The sequence below is a fragment of the Saccopteryx bilineata genome, chromosome 7 (genome assembly GCF_036850765.1).
Source record: "Saccopteryx bilineata isolate mSacBil1 chromosome 7, mSacBil1_pri_phased_curated, whole genome shotgun sequence".
NCBI lineage: Eukaryota > Metazoa > Chordata > Mammalia > Chiroptera > Emballonuridae > Saccopteryx > Saccopteryx bilineata.
In genome coordinates this window covers 73,353,574-73,372,072 of record NC_089496.1, presented here as the reverse complement: position 1 = coordinate 73,372,072, position 18,499 = coordinate 73,353,574, and positions in this window count along the sequence as shown.

Sequence of the window (18,499 nt, the reverse complement as noted above, 5' to 3'; positions counted from 1 at the left end):
GACCGGCACTCAATCCACTGAGCCACCAGCCAGGGCCCGTAGCTCTGTTTTTGACATCACAGTATCAGCTCCGCCATGGAGCTGCCAAACGCCAAGTATCATACTCACATACAGACGTTTGGTTCTGTCTTGAGTATGAGTTGATACTCTTAAGTTGATCAGGATGACCTTGGGACTAGGGAACCCATATGCCTGAGTTTTTTTCTACTCATGGGACTATTTGCAAATTGGAACAATGGACTATTTCTGTCTTGTTTAAGTTAATAGTCACAATCTTAGACCAGACCTGGGCCTCAGGCTTTTTTCTGGCGTTTCAAAATGAAAATCAGATGTCATCTCATCATGCAAGATAATAAAAAATGTTTGCATTGAGTCAGGAGAAAAAAAAATAGAGCAAGAGATAAATTCTAGTTAAAGGTGACACTCAGTGAAACACAGCAGAATAATCTCTGATTTGCTGCCCGCAGTGTCCCCCCACGAACATTGTGACCCCCACATAAGCAGACGAACCATTGCTTCAGCTCAAATGGCCATGGCGAGGAACACCACACAGCTTGAATGCTCTTTTTTATTGGCTTCTTGCCCCTCATAAATACGTTCGGTTATTCCAATTAAGTTGTGTCTCAGCCAGCTCAACCCAAAAGATACTATTTCCCCGCTCTCACAGGGCGTGGTCCCTTTTTATCCCAGATCACAGTCCAAGAAGCCAGACTTCTAGCGTTACTGTCTTATTTTGCTGAAAGCAATATAATAAAGGACATCAAATTTAATTAGTACATTACCATAACCACATCAGGCACAGATACAGCACTTGACAATAGGAAATTGGGTAAATCAATGCCAATGATTTCAGCCCCGTACTTTATAATTAGAAAAAAAAAAAAAAGGATAGCTTAAATGCTGTCAGATGCATTCACTCTACTTGCTTCTAATTTATTAGGTTGGCATTGTTGACACCAACGTGCATAAGTTTCGCTTCAGATTTACACGAGTCAAAAGTTTAAGCACACGTATTTTCCTACTTCGAGGCTTCTCGGTGACCTTCTGTACTGAGTGTAGCTGCCTGGGTGCTTATAACAGCCTTTGCCAGAGCTATTGTACTATATTGTGAGAAGTTTTCCAAATGAAAAGAGGTGACCGTGCCAATTTCAAGAGCTCAGGACCCAAAAGGCTTAAAATGGACAAAAAACCTGACGGGTGTTTTCTAGGCTGAGCTCGTCCTGTATTTTTGTACCAGACTTTTCCTGGGAACTTGAATGGATTTACCATCCTAGCTTTTTCTTATCCACCAATTTAGGTGGTTTGTGATTATTGCTCATTTAAAAAAATTTTTTCCATTGATTTGAAAGACAGAGAGAGAGAGAGAGAGAGAGAGAGAAAAGCATCAACATGTGCTGTTCCACTTAGTTGTTCCATTTTTTTAGTTGTGCACTCATTGATTGCTTCCTGTACGTGACCTGACTGGGGATCAAACCCAGGACCTTTGGTGCACTGGGACAACTCTATCCACTGAACCACCTAGCCAGGGCCTATTGGTCATTTTCTTAGTGCAGGCAGGAAATGTGATGCACTGGATACTGTGTTTGTAACAGCTCAGCAGTTGGCAGATAAGAGACAGAGCACTTGGGGGACAGACACTAGCGGGACAACAAGCCCAGGTGTTGTCATCACTCAGTCCTGCATCTGCCACTTCCTCACCTATGATGCAGACTAGTTTGCTTAACCCCTGCAAGCCTCAGTTTCCTCACAGGGAAAGTGGGAACAATGACACCTTGCTCATTGCTCTGTATTGGAGATCCGTTGAAACAGTATTGGTAAACCGCTTAGTAGACCAGCCAGAGTAAGAATGGGAAGGCCAGTGTGCGGTGAAGATGCTAGTGACTCATTGCAGACTTCTGAGAAATGGTCACCAAGAGGCCCTTTGAAGTTTCACAACTTTGCCCATGCTTGTCACAGAAAGCAAACTTCCCAACAGGCTCATTCCCAGCTTTTGCTCTGAACTGCGTGTCTCAGTCAATGCCTGATACCTCATTTGATTTCGATTTTGGGGACCGTGGCTGCTGTCTGATTAGTGTGGAATTCCTTCCACTTCCTGCGCTGGCCGACCTGGTAGTCTGTGCTGTTTTCTGCTTCTTCCCGCCCTTCCCAGCCTGAAGTCATGCTTCCTCCCTCAGGCCTCCCCAGCACCTTACCTGCACATTCTTCCCCTACTGCTTTTATTTTGTCATTTCTTTTGCCATCTGGGCAAATTGAGATATTTCTCTCACTGGACAATAAACTTCTTGAGGGCGAAGGCTGTGTCACCGTGTTTGTCGCAACATAGAGCTTGACAGCATGGGGGTGGTCTTCTCCAATTCATGAGTCACTTTCCCTGAGAACGCCCCTCGCCAGTGGAGGGTGCTGCAGCTCTGCTCCAAAAGACAACTGTTGGGGTTTAGAGAAGACGCTGAAATGCTGTGTGGCAGTCACGCCCTCTCCTGCGCCTGGAGAGGCAGGGAATATTGATGGAAGGAAGACGAGAATGAAATAAACCGGTGGGGTGATCACTTAGCAGATTATATAAATGTCTAATCACATTGTACACCTGAAACAAATACAGTCTGGCCCTGGCCGGTTGGCTCAGCGGTAGAGCGTTGGCCTGGTGTGCGGGGGACCCGGGTTTGATTCCCGGCCAGGGCACATAGGAGAAGCGCCCATTTGCTTCTCCACCCCTCCTCCTCTCCTTCCTCTCTGTCTCTCTCTTCCTCTCCCACAGCCAAGGCTCCATTGGAGCAAAGATGGCCCGGGCGCTGGGGATGGCTCCTTGGCCTCTGCCCCAGGCGCTAGAGTGGCTCTGGTCGCGACAGAGCGACGCCCCGGAGGGGCAGAGCATCGCCCCCTGGTGGGCAGAGCGTAGCCCCTGGTGGGCGTGCTGGGTGGATCCCGGTCAGGCGCATGCGGGAGTCTGTCTGACTGTCTCTCCCCATTTCCAGCTTCAGAAAAATACAAAAAAATAAAAATTAAAAAAAAATGAGCCCTGGCCGGTTGGCTCAGCGGTAGAGCGTTGGCCTAGTGTGCGGAGGACCCGGGTTCGATTCCCGGCCAGGGCACACAGGAGAAGCGCCCATTTGCTTCTCCACCCCTCCGCCGCGCTTTCCTCTCTGTCTCTCTCTTCCCCTCCCGCAGCCAAGGCTCCATTGGAGCAAAGATGGCCCGGGCGCTGGGCATGGCTCTGTGGCCTCTGCCTCAGGCGCTAGAGTGGCTCTGGTCGCAATATGGCGATGCCCAGGATGGGCAGAGCATCGCCCCCTGGTGGGCAGAGCGTCGCCCCTGGTGGGCGTGCCGGGTGAATCCCGGTCGGGCGCATGCGGGAGTCTGTCTGACTGTCTCTCCCCGTTTCCAGCTTCAGAAAAATACAAAAACAAAAAGAAACAAAAAAAAAAATGAGAAGACTAGAAAGAGGCTAGAGTGCAATGCAAGCCGGCAGACGCCTGGGTCAGGGTGTCTTGAATTCTGTGCAGGATTGGTTGGCTCCATGATCTCGGGTTGCAGGGAGTGGCTGACTTAATGCTGTAACAGACCTCACCCCTTGGGTACAGTCCTGTGTGGGTACACTGAACTTTGCAACCAGCACCCACCCACCTGATTCATTCATTCAATGAACAACCATCTCCAGGGGCTTCTAAGATCTAAGGGTTGTATGCACAGGAAAAACAGAAGTGAGTAAGCCACCTCTTCTACTCATAAATCATTTGTGCATTGTAGGGAAAAACAGTCCAGCAATATACAATTATGACACCATGGGATGAGAGGTGGACGTGTGAATAGTAAGCACTACCCAAACTCAGAGGATGAGGGAGCCACTCACCTACCTGCCCTAGCTGAGCAAGCATTCATTTAAAATTATATCACTGACTTTTTTTTTTAATCACTGACTTCTTATAAATAACCCCACAAGCTAAGATTCTCTCATTATACAGAGAAGGAAACAGAAGCTTAAGGAGGTGAAATAACTCTTCTAAGAACAACATCGCCTTTAAACAAAAGGCCAGGCTCGAATCCAGGTTTTCTGGCGAATTCCAGTTCCCTGTTCTCTGTGCAGCTGAAGTCTTTGCCCAGTGGTCTTCTGTGGTTTGTGGCATTAATATTAATAGACAGCAAACAGGAACACGCCGAGCCTTTCACTCTTGTTTGAGCAACTCTTAGAAGAACAGCCCTGACTTTTCTTATTAAAGCGGCAGTCCACTTTTTGAGAAGAACAAAGGGGACTTCTTTGGAAAAATTAAATCCACATTTTTTTTTAAGTGATAAAAGAGTTTACGCACAATAATAGTCTCATCTGCTCACTGGCCTAGGATGTGTGATGGGCAGGACGGGGAATGGCCTGCATGTGAAACCCAGTTTGAACTTTTACCAGCTGGGTTACCCAGGGCAGGTCGTGTCAACCAGCTCACGGAAATCCTGAGGGTTTAACAATGCGCTCTCCCAGCCAGTGTGAGCAGACACGGCAGGCACACTGCGGCCTGACTCCCCCGCTTGCTAGATTTTTAAAAGATTCTTCCTCCACGCTCTGTTCTCTTCCCTCTGTTCCTTGTTCCTGTGTCATGGATTTCTGGAAATGGCCCAGCTCTGACCCTCCACCATTTCTGCTCTGGCCTCTGCCCTGCTGCCAACTCCAGGTGTCCTCCGGGTCGGAGTGCTGGATGTGGCCTGAGGGGGACCTTCCTGGTCTCTGCTGCCAGCTTCCTCACGTCTATACGCAGGATGATCTCACACTGTAAAAAATGAATATAAAATCAGGACAGGTTCCTTTCCATATTCTATTCACATATTACATTTCACAGGCCTCTCCTTTATTGTTTCCAGGTTCAAAGGGAAGATATTGATCCATGGAAGATGTCTATGATCGGAAAATGCCCGGGAGTTCACACAAAGAACAAAAGCACAACCGAGCAGTGTGTCGGGAAGCGCACAGTTTCTCCCGTGTCAGCTGCTCTGATGTTATATGAAGACATGCCTGTGACCCCAACCTTGGGGGCCAGAGGGGCACGACCGGAGTTTATGCTTCTGTGTCACGGAGAAAAGCTGCCAAAATGTGATTAAGCTTTTTGAATTAGGACTTAATAAAAATGCCTTAGCTATCCGTTTCCATGGCTGTCCAGTGAATAGAGCGAATACCAGCCTGGGAAACACAAAAGGCAGTTCAGAGCTCCCACAGGCGGGGGGCCGTATTCCTTCTACTATTTGCTCCCGCGGTTTTAGGCCACAGACCTACTCAGGAGTGTGGAGGATGCTGCTGGCTGGCGGGAGTGTTTTCCTTCCGAATCCTGAGCAACTTCTTTCTTTCTTTCTCTTTTTTAAATTCAGTGGGTGGGATGGCAGAGACAGACTCCTGCCTGCATGCGACCCAACTGGGATCCACCTGGCAAGCCCACTAGGGAATAATGCTCTGCCCATCTGGGGTGTTGCTCCATTGCTCAGCAACTGAGCTCTTCTTAGCACTTGAAGCAGAGGCCATGGAGCCATCCTCAGTGCCCAGGGCCGACTCACTCCAATCGAGCCATGGCTGCAGGAGGTGAAGAGAAAGAGAGAGAGAGCTAGGGAGAAGGGGGAAGGGTGAAGATGGGCACTTCTCCTGTGTGCCCTGACCAGGAATCGAACCCAGGACATCCACCCGTGGGACTGATGCTCTACCACTGAGGCAAGCGGCCAGGGTCCAACCAAATTCTTTCTAAGTAAGGAGAACACTTAGATCTTGAGGAGGACATGAGTCCTCACCAATGAGCTCGCCCCGCTCCTCTGAGATAGCTGGCTTGAAGAAGACGGAGGGGAAAGGTGCTCTGACAGGCACCTAGATCTCAGCCAACCCTCACCCCGCGGCTCTTTGGCCCCGGGGAGGAGCCCACTGCTGGCACCATTTTTCCCCTTGGCCGCCGGCCAAGTAAGCAGGTCCTGTCCATGACCTGTGGTGAAGATGTGATGGTGGGAAACGTCAGTGCTGGGGAAGGAATGGGCTGTGAGTGGAATCTGAACTCAAGTGCCACCTGTGCCTTACTTCCCCAGGGGCTGGGCCCCAAATGGTCACTTCTCTGGTCCAACCAACATCTCCAATGACTCGGGGGGAACACTTCTCTCTTCTTCTATCTGTTCCACTTATGAGTCATGTCCCCTTGTCTTCAGAGGGGACCTGAAAAGCTCCTAGTTACTTCACCTCTCTGTGCTTCAGTTTACTCATCTGTGAAACAGGGATAAGAGGAGTAAGTACTGTACCACAGTTTTTAAGAGGATTAAGTAGCTAATATGTGAAAAGCGTATTAGTTGAACTCCAGTTTCCTATTTCCAACTGCCCAACCTAACATGTTCACTTACGTCTAAGAGGATCGCCATTAATCATGGCCAGACAGGACCTCCCTTCCCTACCTCCGCCACCTGCTCTTGCCCATGGCACTCTCGTCAGGCACTGTCATTCATCCAGGTGCTCTGGCGGAATCACCTCTGACCCCCCAACTCTGCTTTCCGGTGGTCAGTTTTGCTGTTCCCACCAGGTCCTGAGTGTGGCTGGGTGTAATCTGTGCAGGCATCCGCGGCACTGGGTTGCGCACGCACAGCAGCACACACGCCACTGCAACCAGCCGGCAGGGGTGGTTATGGTGGATGCGCTTTGACATGAGCCTGGCCTCTCCTGCCTGTGACCTTCCAGGACCACCCAGATTGCCAGCTCCCATGAGACCAGCAGGACAGAGGTGAAGCCAGGGGCCACGGAGGGTGAGACCCCGAGGCAGCACTCATGAGGAGAAAGGAGGCGGCAAAGAGTAGAGGATCGTCAAGGTCCTGTGTTCTCCCTGGGAAGGGTGAGGGAAGGGCAGTCACACATGTGCCTGGACCCACCCAGGGAAGACGGAGTGGAAGGGGCACGGCTTTTTCCCTTTTAGAAGAACACTAATCTCATTCATGAGGGCACCACCCTCAGGGCCTCATCAATCCCCAAGGTCCCACCTCCTCAGACCATCACAATGGGGGTTAGGATTCCAACATGTGAATTTTACAGGGACAGAAATAGTAAGATTATAGAAGTATCTGAGCAATGAGAAACGTGTGGAAGAAAAATGTGTGTTTCCTTCCTTCAGAGAGGAGGTGAAATTTACTTACGAGAAAACAAATCCGATTATATTCTATTTTTATACAATGTTGTAGTTATAGGTACTAAAATAAAAATATAAGCCGTTTCTGAGTTCTAAAGCATCATAGATCTCTATAATTTTTTAAGTTTTCATTTTTTTTTTATTGAATCCAGAGAGAGGAAGGGGGGTAAGGGGGAGACAGAAGCATCGATCTGTTTCTGTATGTGCCCCAGCCAAGGACTGAACCAGCCACCTCTGCATTGCAAGACAATGCTCCAGCCAAGCGAGCCATCCAGCCAGGGCAAGTTTTCATTTTTTTTAAAAGGGATAAACCTATGTTTCAAGTCAGGTGCAAAGATCTGAGCCATTGAATGAAGACACACCCATGGCTGTACAGAAGGCACAGCAGAGCTCTGGCTGGCTGTTTGGACACAGTGACCACTTCTCTGTCCTAGTCCTGTGAGGGTGACGGCACCATTCCTCAATGCCTACTGAGTGCAGGTGCCTGCTGGTCAGGAAGAAGGCTGAGCACACATGCAATTCACTGGTGACCCGTGGATCTCACCAGATCCCCTCTGTCACTCCCACTTCCTTCTCTAGTTGCTCTGATGGAAAACGCACCTGGTGCATTCTTAATCCATTTTCAGGATTACACGCAGGGGTAATTAGCTGGAAAGATACAGCTTTTAGGAAACAGAAGATGTGGGCCCAAAGGTCTCTTGGACGGTTGGAAAACCCCAGCCAGCCTCTGCTCACCTTGGGGGGCAGGACTACTCTCACTCCGGTTCCTGTGTGAGGGTCACACTGGAACAATGCAGACTAGAGCCTGCCCTCAAGCCCTGACTTCCGTCCACTTCAGACCCTGTCACTCTCCGGAGCCCCCTCTGTCTCTCTCAGGAGTACAAGTGAGCAGCCTGTGAATGGTGGTTGTTTCAGGCCTGGGGGCTCTGCCCACCCACCCGTGGCCCGAAGGCCCCCTGTGCTGTGTCTGTCGGACAGGGCTGGGAGCAGCAGCTCCTGGGAGAGACAAGAGGAAAGGAAGGATTTCATAGGAAGGGGGTAACACTGAGAGGAATGAGGAAGAAACAGGAAGCAAGCAAGCTGGTCCAGTCAAAGGAGCTGGAGGAGGAGGCAGAGAAGATGGTGGGCTGTGGGGGAGGGACAGCAAACCGCTAGGGAAAGAGATGGGACAAGGATTTAAGGCTGAAGTTCATGCTAAGTGATGTGCCGGTTTCAAAAGCCATCCTGCAACCAAGGCTGTGCTTTGATGCCCCAGGAAGGGGTGGGCAGGGGATGGAGGAAGAAGAAAAGGCCCTTGAGCTAGGGCGCAAGGGTTTGCCTAGATATTGATCCAGTCTAGGCCAATGTGACCAAGCTCACCACGACAGGGACCCTGGGTCTGCATGGGAGACTGTACTTCTCCTGTCCCCCACTCCCATAACCTCCTGATGAACTTAATGCCTCACATGATATATGAATTCACTCTCACTGGAACAGGTGATAGCAGCCCTGGCCAGTTGGCTCAGTGGTAGAGTGTTTGGCTTGGCGTGTGGATGTCCTGGGTTTGATTCCCGGCCAGGGCACACAGGAGAAGTGACCATCTGCTTCTCTACCCCTCACCCATCCCCTTCTCTTTCTCTCTCTCTTCTCCTCCTCCAGCAATGGCTCAACTGGTTTGAGCACACCATCCCTGGATGCTGAGGATGGCTCTGTGGAGTCTCCACCTCAGGCACTAAAAATAGCTCAGTTGTGAGCATGGTCCCAGATGGGCAGAGCATCGGCCCCAGACAGGGGATGCCAGGATGGATCCCGGTCGAGATGTATGCAGGAGTCTGTCTCCTCTCCTCTCACTTGGAAAAAAAAAGAAGAAGAAGAAGAGGAAAAAAAGGTGATAGCAATAAGGAAAAGTCCCCAACCACCTTGTCCTTAGTCCTATACCCTCTGCTCCATTTGCCCACCCTCTTCCTTCTCCACAGGGACTAAAAGCAGGGAGGTCTCAGGCCTGAAATATAGTTGCTCATCTGAGCCAACTCCAGAAAGCCCTCAGACTCACAGTAGGAAATTCTTGGGTTCAGTCACTCATTCCTTCATTCCTGTTCCACTGTTAATTGTCTGCTAAGCGATGCTACTTTCTTAGGGAAAGTCTCCGTGAGCCTCGTCCCTCACACTACATCCTTCGTCTTCATTCTCCTGGGCAGCTGTCCAGGGAGTCAGACCCCTGGCTGCTCAGCTCCTGCCATCGGACCATTTCCCTCACCCTGCACCTGGACTCGCAGAGAGAGGCATCTTCCTAGCGGGGCAAAGGTGAACCAAGAGGACGCTCTCCAGAAGAATTTCTGTCCCTCATCCCAGTCTCAGGTGGGGTCTCCACCTCTCCCACTTTGGGGACTCTTGGTTTAAATCTGAATTTCTGCGACTCGGCGCTCAGCACCTATAGGCGCTGCCCACATGGCTATCTGGGGTCCGCAACCTCTCTGTGAACAGCCGGCTCAACTGGTTTGAGCACACCATCCCTGGGTTCTGAGGATGGCTCTGTGGAGTCTCCACCTCAGGCACTAAAAATAGCTCAGTTGTGAGCATGGTCCCAGATGGGCAGAGCATCGGCCCCAGACAGGTTCTGAGTGAGGCCTGTGTGACGTCACTGCTGACATCACACAGTGGGCTCAGCTCTGTAGGCCCAGCCGGAACCTGAACATGGCCATGGGAAGCATGATAAAACTGTTGAAGCAAGGTTCTATGCCAATGATATCACGAAATGACTTGGGACCTTTCCCTGCCCTCAAGGAGAGATCCCATCCTTGGAGGGTCGGGAAGAGTGCAGGGAAGAACAGGAGACGAGCTATCGCTTTCTCCCAAGCCTCTCCTGGGACTCTGAAACTTCTCTCTCCAGCCCTGGTCACCAAAGTCCACTCCGAACCCTTCTCAGATCTTCTTTGCCTCTGAACCTTCTCACGGGCTGTTCCCCTGACTAGAAAACTGTTCTGTGGTGAGCGCTGTGATGCCAAGCTGACCAGCATGCTCCTGGCATTGATCCTGGTCTCCCATCTCCTGGCCTTGTGTTCTTGGACAGAAAGGCGGCCTCTCCCTGCCTCACTTCCTCATCTGTAAAACAGGTAGGACTCTACCCTCCTGAGAGCATCGTTTGGAGGCTGAAGAGGTCAATCCACATAAACACTTTAGAACAGCGACTTTAGAATCAGACCACGTGACGGCTACTGTTAATGCCAATCTGCTGGCCACAGCTTGCTGAGGGGGCCCGGGCCAGTTGATGTCCCCACTGTGTGCATTCAGAAGTCCCCGTATCCCCATCACCACACTCCTGGAGGTTTCTGGGAGAGGCCCATTCACACATGTATCTCCTTGACATGGAATGTCAGCAGCTGGGGGCAAACACCAGCCTGGTCTCGTGTCCATAGTCCCAGAAAGTCAAAGAGCACCTGGCACATGGTAGGTGGTCAACACACATTTGTTGAATAAATGAGCCAGGGATGAGTCGCTCACAGGCATCCCATGCAGAACGGGGCTGTTTGTACTGGTTCCTGAAGGTACGACTGCTCCTCACAGGTAGACATTTGGTCACTGTTCCTTGACCCTCCCGGTCCTGAGCCCCAGGAAGCTCTACTGGGAAGATCCTTAGTGTCCCCCCCTCCCCCCCGCCCACTGCATGTTCCCTTCGGGCCACTGGGACAGGGATAGGATTCGGACCTCCCAGAGCACAGGGAGGTAGGACCTCTACCGGTCCTGAGGTTAGGAGGGTGCCTGGGGAAAGCCCACTGCCCTCCGCTTGGGTCGAGTTCCGCTGTTGTTCTGAAAGCATTTAGAACAGGAAGCAGCAAATTGCGGAACCCGTTAGGGAAGGGATTGAGAAAATTGATGTGGTGAGCAGAGAGGTGTCTGAGGACCCGGAGGAGACTGGCGGTGAGGAAGGAGGCCTCAGTGTGACTCCGGGGGCACAACAGGGACCAGTCATTAGAAGCACCATAGCAAAAAAGATGTGTGTCTGTTCAGAAATACATATAGCAAAAATGCCCTAGGGGCCTCGCTCTGTCTCTGAGGACCTTTCTCTCTCTGGGCCACCCACGTCTGCTCTGGCCACAGGAGAGCACGTGGGGCTTCCCAAAGGTACCAGGACTCTTCCCACCTTCTCACCCCACATGTATTTCCAAGTGTGGTTCAAGTGTCACTTCTTGGTTGAATCCTTTCCTGATCGAGCCCAGGTCGAGTCGCCCCCTCCCCCCGCTATAGACCTCATGGGATTATTCCAGGAAACGTTCTGTCAGAGCGTAGATTGCACTTCCTCGTGTCAGTTGCGAAAGGGGCCACATGTTCTTCCTCTCGCTGTCTCCACGTCCTCCTGATGACTCTGCAGTCACTTCCTTGCAGAGCCGGATTCTTTCTCCATCCCTTGAGTAGGGGCTGATCTTACGACTGCTCTGGCCATCGGGACAGCAGTGAACCTGATACAAGCGGAGACGTGGGATGCGCTTACCCTTGGGGCGTGTGTCGTGATCCTCTTGGGACCCTGAGAACTCACGGGGCCCAGCCCAGGCCAGCCTGCTGGGCGATGAGCCACCTTGTAGAGAGAGGATCCTGCTGTTACCGCTGAGCTGATTTCAGAGCAGCTGGCCCCTCTGACCTGGCAGCAGATGGCAGACATCCGAGCAAGCCCAGCTGAGTCCGGCCCAGGCGGGCGAGGAGAACCCCAAGTTGCCAATCTGCAAAGTCACAAGATAATTACATGGCTGTTGTCTTAAGCTAGGACATTTTGTTGCCTTTTGTTACATAGCAGGAGGAGACTGGTATCTGTGCTGTCCACTTGGATAACTCTCTTGCCAAGCAGTGAGTAATCTTAGTCATTTCTGAGTCAAGAGCATCTGTCACAGGGTCTGATATGTAGCCATGCACAGTAAATGTATGTGGATGGATGAATGATATAAATATATAAGTGTGAATTTGTGCATAAATACGTGTTCATGAAACCATCATATTTACAATATATATTTTTCTCTTCTTTTCCAAGTGAGAGGAGGGAAGAGAGAAAGACAGACTCCCACATGTGCTCCAACCAGGATCCAGCTGGAAACCCTGTCTAGAGTCGATGTTCTGCCATCTGGGGCCATGCTTGCAAACAAGCTATTTTTAGCACCTGAGATAGACGCTCCACAGAGCCATCCACAGCGTCCAGGCCGATGCACTTGAACCAACAGAGTCATGGCTGTGGGAGGGGAAGAGAGAGAGAGAGAGAAAGGGGAGTGGGAGGAGTAGAGAAGCAAATGGGTGCCTCTCCTGTGTCCCCTGACCGGGAATCGTAACCAGGACATCCATACACCAGGCTGACGCTCTACTCCTGAGCCAACTGACCAGAGTTTTTTAATGATATTTCTTTAAACTAAATTTTACCTCAGACACTCTGCTTTCCAAATTGATAAAAAACTAACCTCAACGTTTCCTAGGGTACCCCTCCAAGATATGTGCAGTGGTGTCCAGGGTCCCTTGGAGGAGCAAGGCAGTGGAGGACCCTGCGTAGCCTTCCATTCCCAGGTTACACGTGCGCTCCAGGTAGATAGAGAGATGCACAGATATAGAAATGGAGAAGGAGAAATGGAAAAATACCCGTTGGGCTCTAATATGTGGGTAAATGTTCTATATGGTGGAGACAGAGCTAGTGGGGAGAGAGTCAGGAAAACAAAGTAATTTAAATGAGCATTTACAATGGTGTCCTCAGTGAATTCAGCATAATCTTATTTGTGTATATGTTTGTGTGTGTATGTTTTTTGTGTGTATATATATATTCATGTGCGAGTATATATGTTTGTGTGTATGTGTGTATCTGTGTGTGTGTGTGAGGAGATGTACAAAAGGATGATGATGAAAAAGGTAATGGTGACTCTCTCAGGAGGTCTGATTTCAGGGACTTTCATATTTTATTTTATATTGTTTTGTATTGTTTTATCTCCTTCTCTCAACAAACATGTATTATTTATATAATCAAGAGGGGGCAAAAATCTATTTTGACCAAGGAAATGAAAGAACCCATTTATCACTTTCATCAGCTTTACATATTATACTTGTAGAGAAGGTTGTATTTGGAGAAGCATTCTGCAAAGGGCTACCCTACAATACCGACTCCCTCCCAACCCCGTGCCCACGGGACTCCAGAAGAACAGATGAATATCTCTGCTTGCAGGGAAAATGTGAGAGCTGAAGAAATGAATTATAAGCAAGCGTTTTTTGAATTAAAACACATGGCAAATTATAATTTACAGGACAGGCTAAAATGGGCTGCTTTTTAGACTCACGTAGTGTTTTTAAAAATGAATTAGTTAATTATATACAAATCAGAGATTTTTTAAAATCTAGAGATAAGTTTATTTTACAAAACCCAAACTCCTATGATACTGGGCCCATATTCCTGCCTGAAAAAATAAATCACCCAGAGCCCAGTGGTGGCTGTCCCCTTTGGCTGAGACGCGTGGCCTCCAGCCTCCACACTTCCCCTGGGTTCTCCATGGTGTCGCCTGGCATCTACTATCATTCTAGGTGATTTCCTGTGATAGAAGGGACAAGGAGGGTCAGAAAGTGACCTTGGGGTTCACTCTGATTGCTCAGGCAATAAGTTCACTTGAACCAGGATCGGTGGTTTCCACCTCCCACAGGACCTAAGATTTCCAGGTGGCTGGAACCACATTCCCAGACAAGTGCTCCAGCAGCTGCCCCCAAACACAGGCTGCTGGGCCACATGGTCCTGCAGGACACACACCCAGTGTCCCCAACACGCCCGCCATGGGGGCCAGGGGAGGATGGGGACTGCAATCCCTTCTCTCCTGGAACCGACCTTTGCGAATTTCTCTTTCCTCATGTCAATTCCACGTGAGGTGACTTCACTCAGGGCCCTGCCGCCAGACAACTGCGGTGTGGGTCCCCAGTTCCTCCACCACTGGGTTTAGTTTCCTCTCAGTGGGAGCAGCCCAGGCGACGGGGATGTTCTGGCCATGGGTGGCTTTACCTTCCTTCGTCTGCATTCTTCTTCCACCTCCTGTGTTACCTGCTCCTGCTTCCCAAAACAATATGAGCTGGTGATGTCAGACTGACAGTCTGGTTCCAGAACGTTCTCAGCCTCTCGGTGGGCACGCGTCCTGAGCAGAGCCTGCCAGGCAGCACCGTGCAGTCTCCGCTGACTTGCTCCTGCTCTTAGTACTTCACGCCTCACCACAGTCTCAGGGCGCCTCTCCCGCGCTGTGCCCGCTCCTGCGGCCGCGGGGCTGCTTCTGACCTAAAGAAGGAAAAAGAGATGATTTGGGCTGAGTTTTTTTCCCCATGTGATTACTCAGACATCCTTGCTTCTTTGGTTGTTTCTTATTCTTCTCTAAAAACTGTCCTGAGATTGCCTCGGGGGCTTCCTGCCAAGTTTTAGGTGTTCCACCCCATCTGTGGGCTGTTCTGTGGCAGTGAGGCGTCTGGGCTGAGGCTGGCAATACCTGCACTGCAGGAAACGGGATAATAAGGACGCCTCCGCTGACTCCCTGTGGCGGTCCACGACCGCCTAGAGCAGTTGTTTGGGAACAGCACTCGGAGCAGTGTGGAGCTTGGAGTAACAAACGGTTCTCTTCTGAGGTTCTCAAGAACAGGTTTTCTGGGGGTTGGCCCATGGGTTAGTTTGAGGCCGTCTGAACTGTGTATCAGACCCAGAGGTAGGAGCCAGACTGGAGACCAGAGAGAGAGCCGTCCACATTCTGGAAATGTGGACAGTCCTGAGGGCTGAGCACCCAGAAAGACCACAAAGGAAGACATTCAGGAGCCCTGGCTGGTTTGCTCAGTGGTAGAGCGTTGGCCAGCGTGTGGATGTCCTAGGTTTGATTCCCAGTGAGGGCACACAGGAGAAGCAACCATCTGCTTCTTCACCCCTCCTCCTCCCCCTTCTCTCTCTCTCTCTCTCTCTCTCTCTCTCAATCTTTCCCTCCCACAGCCATGGCTAAATTAGTTTGAGCGCATTGACCTGGGTGCTGAGGACGGCTCTATGAAACCTCCACCTCAGGCACTAGAAATAGCTCAGTTGCGAACATGGCAGCAGAGGGGGGTTGCTGGGTAGATCACAGTGGGGACGCATGAGGGAGTCTGTCTCTCTATCTCCCTTCCTCTCAGCTGGAAAAGAAGGAGGATGTTTGGGAATGCCATCCAGGAACAGGTGGGCAGAGGTCTGCTGAGGACCAGTGATCCACTCTACACATGAGCAATGGATCCTTCCAATAAAGGGCCTGCTGACAATTACATCGTTTAGCTCATAATTTTTCAACTCAGAGAGCAGTCAGAAAAATAATTAATGATCTTATTGGACATGGTAGACTGCAATATCCTTCTTGTCCTTGGAGCCTTATGAGACTGTTTATTTTAGCGTAAAGATAGAAAATTCACGCTTGAATTTTGCAGAAGGAAGACTAATGGCCTCAAATGAAATAAACTAAGTACTTCTGAAAGAAAATTCCTCCTGAATTGCTCTATAATCTTCAAACCGTTTCAGAGTTTGGATTAGAAGCTCTATTTTATTCTGGCTTTTATTTGAACAGAATGTCTATGAGATAAAGGGGACCAGAATGGCGTCTTGGTCCCAGGCCTGTGGGTACCTTGTGATTTTCCATCTAGACAATCTGAGCCTTATGTTTGTATGTTATTGATCACAGAGTTAGAAACCAAACTATAAGCCTTAGGAGGTATGCATTTTTATAGCACACAGCTGGAGAGAAATATAACAGGTCTATTAGAAGGAGAGGCATTTGCTCAATAGAACACATCCAAGTTCTTCTTTTATTTGATTAAAAAATAAACGTCACGGCCTGAGTTCTTTTAAATTAGGTTTATTAAGCTGCAGACCATGCTCTGAGTGCATATTAATGTGCTGTCGAGTTTTCCGTTTTATTTAATATCACTAGGAATAAATGTGATGAAATCACACTTAATATTTCAGTTGATGGCACTAGAACTGAGATTGGGCAAGCTCTCTGGAAATTAAAAACTAAATAGCAGCCCATGAATCACTGTTATGGGGACACAAATCATGTCTTTTCCATTTTCCATTTTCTAGCTGAGGCGAGTATTATACTTTTCAAGTATTCTTCTCTGAGTTTGAAATCATTGAACTAAAAGCTGTAAAGCCCAAATAACCCCACTGCCACCGACTGTCACTGTCTGTCACTCTGTGCCTGTCTATCTAGCCTGTCTTTCTTTTTTTATTTAGTTTTATTTTTTTATTTTCTGAAGTATGAGGCGGGGAGGCAGAGAGACAGACTCCCGCATGCACCCAACCAAGATCCACCCGGCATGCCCACCAGGGGGCGATGCTCTGTCCATCTGGGGTGTTGCTCCCTTGCAACTGGAACCATGGTGCCATCTGCAGCACCCGGGCCACTTTGCTCCAGTGGAGCCTTGGCTGAAGAAGGGGAAGAGAGAGAGAAAAAGGAGAGGAGGAAGGGTAGAGAAGCAGATGGACGCTTCTCCTGTGTGCCCTGGCCGGGAATTGAACCTGGGACTTCCACACTCCAGGCTGATACTCCACCACTGAGACAACCGGCCAAGGCTGAGCCTGTCTTTCTTGATCATGAAAAGAGTTTACAAAGAATAACATGGTATATTTAAAATTTAACACCTTTTGGTGCACAGTTGCTTTGCCCCACTGGCTACAGGGCACAGATAAACATAGCTGTGCATTTTTATCTGCTGAATTTATATGTTTAATTAAGAGCCCATTTAGTTTGTCTTTCTGAAATATTAACCTTCCTCTCATAGACTCGGAAATGTCTCCAGTAGCTTTCCATAAATCAGTTCTGCTGAGTTCAGGACCAATGTTGAAAGTATAGGAGAAAGTTTAGGAAAACTCACATTCATTCTCCACCTCATTTGACACCAGAAATTGCTTCTTATGATACAGCAGAATCAGTATTCCTTGGAGAGCAGTATGACAGGGAATCATCCATTACTGATAATTCATGGCTCTGTACAGAAAGATTTTTCGTTGTTGTCTCTCAGCTATTCCAGCAGGCCAAGGCTAAGTGCAGCTCATCTGTAAACCTGCATGAGCAGGATGGGAAAGTGCAGGGGCCGAAACACCCAAGGGTGAGTCCCCTTGTTGCCACTAATCCAGCATCAAATGATGCTGGGACAAACCCCTCAACATGAGTTAAGATAAGATCATCTCTGACCAAGTCCACTCCTTTCACTGCCCAAGAGAAGAGATTGTCTGGCCCCTGTTTTGATGAAGGGGATGGGAGTTAGACGGATGAATGGAATGATGCATGGATGAATAGATGGGTGGGTGGATGGATGAATGGAAAAGTGGGTGGACGGAGAGATGCATAAATGGATGGCTAGAAGGATGGATGGATGAATGGATGGATAGCTGAATAGATGGAGAGAAAGATGGATTGATGGATGTATGGATGGATGGATGGATGGATGGATGAGTGGATGCATAGACAGAAAGAAGTATGGATGGCTGGGTGGGTAGATGGGTAAATGGATGGATGGATGGATATTCAGATGGATGGATAGAAGGATGGAGACAGAACCAGGAGTTCCCACCTGGACGGAGCTGTTGCCAGCACATGGAAACTCCAAACTTTCCCTGTTCTTTAAAGAAGTCCTGGCTGCTGCAACTCACAGGGAAGTGAAACAGCATGATGGCCAATGACAAGTTGTCTCATTCTGTTGAAACTTAAAACAACAGGGCCCATATGGGCAGGAAATTATTTTTAAATGACTGAAATGTCTAATTTGCATAATTTATGCCTGGTTCATACTTGCACCCAGTGGGTGTTATATGAATATTTGAATACTTGATGACTGATTAATATATATAAATTGCTAGGGCCTCTCATTGTTGAGAAGGGTTCAAACCAATTGTTTTTTGGTTTTTTTTTTAAAGCTGTCAGTATATGGAAAAAGTAAAATAGTGTCAGAATGGGTTGAAGAAAGTTATAGTATACCTTAAATGCTTACATTGAATGAAACTGCCGGATGGCATTCAAGGCCCTTTCAACCCCTAACAACGTGACTAAGAGAATGGCTAGAAGTCACCCAGATAGAGAGATATTCAGCACCCTTTGGGAGAGCACGGGGTCCTGTGCACTGTCCTCCTCTCTCCGCTAGAGGGTGCTCAGCTAGAGGGCCCGCCGGAGGTGAACGTGGCTGCCAGGGGTTTTCCAGGGGCTGAGAACTTGGAGGATCCTGCAGGTCAGGGACCTGAGCTCTTAGAATGAGAAGGAAGAAACAAGCTTGGGAAAAACCTAGAATATCAAAATGCTGAATTTTCATGAAACGAAAATCCTCCCCCCCTGGTTTTTTTCCTGAATATTTAAAAAGAAATATAATTATATAGCAAACCCCCCCCCCCAACCCTGGGTTTGTCA